Here is a 6,284-nt window from a genome sequence, read left to right on the forward strand (position 1 = left end):
TGAAGAAACGTACACAGCAAGTGGAAGAAAGATATAAGTAAGTGCAGTCAAGGGCCAGTACAGGCAGAAGAAGAAGAATAAAGAATTAGGGTCTTTAAAGGGTTGAGTTCAGATATAAAGGAGAGATGGAAAAAGAGAGGCTATAATAGATAGGGAGGAGACGAGAGCTAGATATGAATAGAAAGAATAACAACTCCCGAACGAAGTGAAAAGTTCGTCATAGCACAGATCTCAGAAAGACAACTGTCTGCCTACAGACCAAGATACCTGCAGAGCACAACAAACCATGAGACATGACGACAGCGAGACAGAGCTACAATGGACAAGATGGCAGCTCTGAAGTTTCATGAAGAAGGCGAGAGAGCAGCTTCAAAATAGACACAGCAGAATCTGACTGTGAGGAAGAAAGGGAGGTGATACAGGAGGCGTGCCAACCTGATGCATCACAGGCCCAAGCCCACCTCCACTGACGTCAGCGTCTTCCCAATGCTGAGGACGCGGCCAGTCAGACCACATCTACCATCTACAGTTGAATCATAAAGAGGACAACACCACCTTAAAGACTGTGAACCTAACAGCACAAAGTTTAAAAGGTCAAGAAGGCTTCACAGTGAAAATGAACTTCAGCCAAAATGCTCTCACATGAGACTGAGTGCTGACAGAAACTTCACCAAGGAAGCGCTTTCTGTCTCACCATGACCAACTTTACAAATGGTCAGACTGTCAGAGGCCTTGAAAACTGCAACATCTGCTGAAAAAGAACAGTTTGAAGACCTCACAGGAGTTTGGGAGCAGGAGTGTTGATAATTTGTAGGAGAAGAAAAAATAGAAAGACTGGGGAAGAAAAAAGAACTAGGATAGGACTAGAATAGGGACTGATGTTAAATCCATAAAAGACAGACAGAGAATAAGGTTAGCTCAGGATCTATAAAATAGCAAGATATGTCATTAATAATTGATTCATTAACACAAATATAACAATAACAAAATATACTGAGTTAATAACTTTGGTGTCCTGCTCTCCTCCAGCAGCCACCTGATACTAAATTTCAGCAAAAAGGGATCAGAACATCAGGCATTCCTTGTGTTTTTAAACAGAGTTTTTAGAAAAAAGGGATCTAGTGGGATTATTTTATATTATAACTGTTAGAGATCACTGTCTGCTCTGGGTTTGTGCAGAGGAACAGCCAGTGCAGAGCTCCTCAGTGTAGCAAATACAATGACAGGCAACCTTTCAGGCTTGATTTTAAAGAGGCCGAAAGGAGAAGCCTCATTGAAGCCTTTATAAAGCAATTTCAGCAGCACATTGCTATTGCATGCTTAAATTTGATGATTGTGAGTATTAAATCATGACTGACCTTTGTCATGTATTCCACAGGAACAACCAAGCAGCTGTATTGATAACCTGAGACACACGTGTGATGCTGAACACCTGAGTTAATTTATGTTTTCTTTCTGTTTTTGTTGAACATCTGTGTTAATCTATGTTTACTTTCTGTTTTTGTTGAACACCAGAGTTAATTTATGTTTTCTTTCTGTTTTTGTTGAACACCAGAGTTAATTTATGTTTTCTTTCTGTTTTTGTTGAACATCTGTGTTAATCTATGTTTTCTTTCTGTTTTTGGAGGTAGGGTTAGTAAACTAGTTTGAAGTATGGAAGAATTGTAGTGCACTAATGAATAATGGAGTGTTTCAAGATTTACTATTTGTACATCCAATAGCAATGTAATTCAATACACAGATATACAGGATGTTAGAGGGGTTAAATTGCAAGCAAATATAATATCTAGGATATCTAGAAAAAGATTAGACAGATAGAAACAATAGTTAAAGTCTCCAAACTACAAACAGTAGGATAAAGCTCACTTATTGGTAAGAGTAAGATACAGATAAGCAAGTTAAATAATCCTTCACAGCCAGTCAAAGACCAGAGGAGGCCACTCTCCTATGAGGCCTCGTGATGCAGACACAGCAGCAGGCAAGATCAAGCGTGACCTGCATCACCACAGAGACAACTTTGACAATCACCAGCTATGAGTCCAAGTGAAGCAGCAAAGAGAAGAACAAGACTGAAACTACAAACGACTGAGCGCCCTCAAATTGGTTCCCCAAGAAACCTGAGTGCCAAAATAAGTTCCACAGTACCACGGACTAAACTTTCAAAAAGGACATCATACATGTTTATCGGACATTTTGCACCATTGTGAAGTGTCACATGAATGATTGTTGAAACACTGTTATGTCTGGAAAGTTCACTCTGCACCATGTGATTGTTTTGATGATGTGCGCCTTTCAACACATTAGGTGTTGTTATAATTGTTAAGAAAGATATTATTTGTTTCACAAGTGTAAACCATTTACAAGGTATATCTCACTATATTATAGCACGTATAGGTAGTTTAATATGTTAAGCTCATTTAAAGGGTAATAAGGAGAGAGGAGTAATGTGTTAGAAACAGGAACATCCCACCGCATGATTATTGATTATTTCACAACGTGTAAACACTAATTTGGGTATTTTCTTCAAGGTCTGCAAGTCTGAGAAATAGGTTTCATATGCCAAAGTACAACAGGTCGCCTGTTTTCAGTGGTCACAGTGTTGGTGTATGAAGTGTGAGGCTTTACAGCCTCAGAGGAGGGAGTGTTGTGAATTATTTTGGAGCATTATAGCCTAAATTGTTATCATTTATTACTAGAGCAATGGTGGTCTACATTGTCATCATTTAAAGTGTTATTTTATAGTGTAAAGTTAGGATCACAGTGTTAAAACTCTACAGCTCTGAGTGTGTGATCCTTTCTGTATCTAACTGCCCAGACTCAACAGTAGACTCAACAGTAGCACATGTGTGTGTGAGCAGGCACTTGTGCTTTGGGAGAAAAGGGAGGGAACATCAAAAACACCTGCAAAGTAAAATATAGAAGCAGATTTTGTGCAAATTGTATAACAAAACATACATCAATATAGTCCATCACAGTAAGAATGTCCTGTTTCTAACACAGAGCACAAACAACACCAGTTTATTCCACAAAAGTCAGGTTATGGAAGAAATGGCTTGATCAAGCAGAGTTCATGCAGAGGACACAGAGAGGAGGAGCAGGCAGTCAGGGACTTCCCCAGATTCAGGTGCAGCAGGAAAGAGAGCCAAGAGATGATGTGAAGCCAAGAAACAGAGCAATAAAAGGAGGTGAAAGTCAGTCGTTACATGGTTTTCATGTCGACTCGGGTCTCTGTTCTGGTAACAGAATGGGACTCTATTTTGCACCGATCTCTGAAACACTCTGGTGGAACTTTTATATTCTAATTGGTGTCTGTTTTTGTTGATAATAAAAATGTTGGTAAAGGTTCAAGCTTTCTTATCTGGCCCAAGTCTTGAATTTTTACACGACACAGCCATGAGGATGAAGAGCTGGTCAGTGATGACTCAGAGGCAAAATGGCTTCGAGATGCATGTCTCCTTCAAGAAGATCACTGAAAGTGAATTAGACTGGAAACTAGCTGTTAAGGGACTGGCCATCCGGCTCGCCGACTGAAGACTAGGAGCGTGCGTCACTTCAGGTTCCTTAGCACGTTTTAGACAGGTATGTAAATAGAGAAATAAATGCCCCAGATTGTGTTTGTGAATCCTCTTTGCCAGGCAAGGAGCAAGAGGCAGACCAGTAGCTAGAAGCAGATGAACTAGCAGGCTGGAAATCAGGCCAGCAGCAAGTATGCCAGGGATCGGGTGGACAGAAGCAAGCTGACTGACGAGAATCAGGCAAGTCTGAGGATCAGGCTGAAACTGATCAACCATTCTGGGACAGAGTCTCTTATATCTGGCTTCCAGGAAACCTACTCGCGAGCCAGTGACCAGGTTGCTTTATTGTGGCTGTCCCATTTGGATGCTCTCCACAAGATCCTCAGCTCAATAAATCCTCAGACAGATAGGCCGAGAGCTGAGGCAGGAAGAGATATTCACTTCCTCCCAACTGAACCGCTGTGACCTTCAGGGAGATCCAGCTGTTCAGATCATCATCAATTCACTTCGTACTGAATCTCTGACAGCTTCAAATAAACATGTTGAAAAGAGCAGCTGCCATTTTCAGCTCAGGATATCAGAACAATAAACCACCCAGCAGTGTTCATTGAACGCATCATAATCAGGTGATTATTTACATACTGTGTCAGTTGTTGCTTTCAGTGTCTTTATTTAGTTTTCTGTCTCTCTTCACTTCATTGTGTGGCTCAGAGCCTCGTTTTAAAACTGAAATGATTTCCCTTGATTCAACTTAACAACACATTTTTTGTCATAACAGTCTGTGGAGCGGAAACCACAAAACTGCCAGCCGCAGTCACAGAGGAAGGAGGAGGGTTTTACTTGAAGTGAACATAAAATGATCAGAATGTAGATTTAACCAAGTTTCAAGATGCAGGAAACATCTCGACTGTGGCTGCTCTGTAAGTACACTTTAAAAACATCAGCTGAGAAAAATAAATTAAATAAAAGTTTCTAATTAAATTATAAATACATAGTTTTATTAACATAATGAACTGGTTTTTAACATAATGTTTACATCATTTTGATTGAAATGTTTACATTTCTCTTTAGTTCTGATCTTATTGCTCTGCTGCACATCTAACTAAGGTGAGTAAACTTTTTCTATCAACGTCTGAAACCCACTGACTTGTTCTACGTAGGAATCTTGAGAGTTGCTCAAGGTCAGATTTTTTGATTTCAGTTTATCAGGTAGAACCCAGTGGCCGCATTTATCAGACCATGCACAGAATAAATGACATGTCTGCACAAACAATCTGTATTACAAGACAATGGGTATTTATTACAAGAGGAAGATTGGTATTAAATTTATTGTATTATATTTATTGGTATCTTCTTATTTAGAGTTGTACTTTAAAAACAACAAATCTCACCTGTTCAACATCAAACACATCAGCATGTGTTGATTCAAGGAAATGTTTTTTATTTATTGAAAATGTAATAATGTATTTGCAGCTCGTTTGACTGTGAGTCCCAACAGCGCTCAGTTTTTCATTTGGAAGTCTGTCTCTCTGAGCTGTGAGGAGGACGACAGCTCTGCTGGATGGACGCTGAGGAGGAACACAAGCAGAGAAACCAGGACTCAGTGTGAATCTGACTGGGGAAGATCAGCTGGTTCTTCCTGTAACATCAGCTACATTTTCCCAGTGGACAGTGGAGTTTACTGGTGTGAGTCCAGAGAGGGAGCAACCAGTAACACCATCAACATCACTGTCACTGGTAAGATCAGACTGTGGAGTTAGTGTTGATGAAGCTGTGTGTAAATGATGAAATGCTGTAGTTTGTCTCTGTGTTGAGGTGGACCAGTGATCCTGCAGAGTCCTGTCCTCCCTGTGATGGAGGGACATGATGTCACTCTGCACTGTAAAACAGAGACCCCTCCCTCCAACCTCCCAGCTGGTTTCTATAAAGATGGCTCCCTCATCAGGACTGAGCCTACAGGTCACATGACCATCCACCATGTTAACAAGTCTGATGAAGGCCTCTACAAGTGTAACATCAGAGGTCGTGGAGAGTCTCCATCCAGCTGGATCTCTGTCACAGGTGAGGAGGTTACCTTTGATTTTAGGACTTTCATCCAGAGAGTCACCTGACCAGGTGGATTCTCTCTACAGATAAACCTACAACTTCAGCCACGCCCACATCTGCCACTTCCACTACACCAGACCCGCCCCAGCTTGTGTTCAGACTGATCTTTCACCTGGTGGTGTTCTGTCCGTACTGCATCTCCACTGTCCTCATGGTGTCTTTATATCGACGCAGGGCCACAGGTAACACTCTGAATCATTCACTGACCTTTCAGTCTTAAAGTATTGCACAACATCAGTTACAGATATTCAGTGTTGATTGATGTTATTCACAATATATGAATTAAAAAGTTTTGCATCTTAATATTAGCTATGACAGCTAATCCCATCTCCATGGCAACAGCACCACACAACCAAGGTGAGGAGAGACTGGCTGAGGACGTTGTGGTGGTCAGCACCGTGCATCACTTCTGAGCTGAACAGACAGTTTACATTAGTAAGATGTAGATTATAATATAATTATGACGTAAACATAAGACATGATAGAATTACAACATATAGTAGAAACAGGAATTAAGAACAGGAATTCATATATAGACTGTACACAGATTATAAGTACTTTGGGTCCGTGTACCTGGCAGACAACAGACTTTCATTTTGAAACGGTGGAAAATATTAATTAATTACCAAGGTTGCAACAATGGTTTTTGCTCACACTCCCCCT

General features: G+C 40.6%; 1 long non-coding RNA gene across 1 annotated transcript; it reads left to right on the forward strand.

Annotated features, from left to right (window-relative positions):
- The first annotated feature begins 3,183 nt into the window (after positions 1-3,183).
- Positions 3,184-5,248, forward strand: LOC119912791. Its single transcript, XR_005446244.1, has 4 exons — positions 3,184-4,141; positions 4,294-4,435; positions 4,587-4,622; positions 4,989-5,248. It is a non-coding gene; the product is annotated as an uncharacterized LOC119912791 (long non-coding RNA).
- Positions 5,249-6,284: the final 1,036 nt, after the last annotated feature.

This window comes from Micropterus salmoides, unplaced genomic scaffold (genome assembly GCF_014851395.1).
Source record: "Micropterus salmoides isolate LMB-PRFRI ecotype aquatic unplaced genomic scaffold, ASM1485139v1 Ms_hic_scaffold_2, whole genome shotgun sequence".
Taxonomy (NCBI): domain Eukaryota; kingdom Metazoa; phylum Chordata; class Actinopteri; order Centrarchiformes; family Centrarchidae; genus Micropterus; species Micropterus salmoides.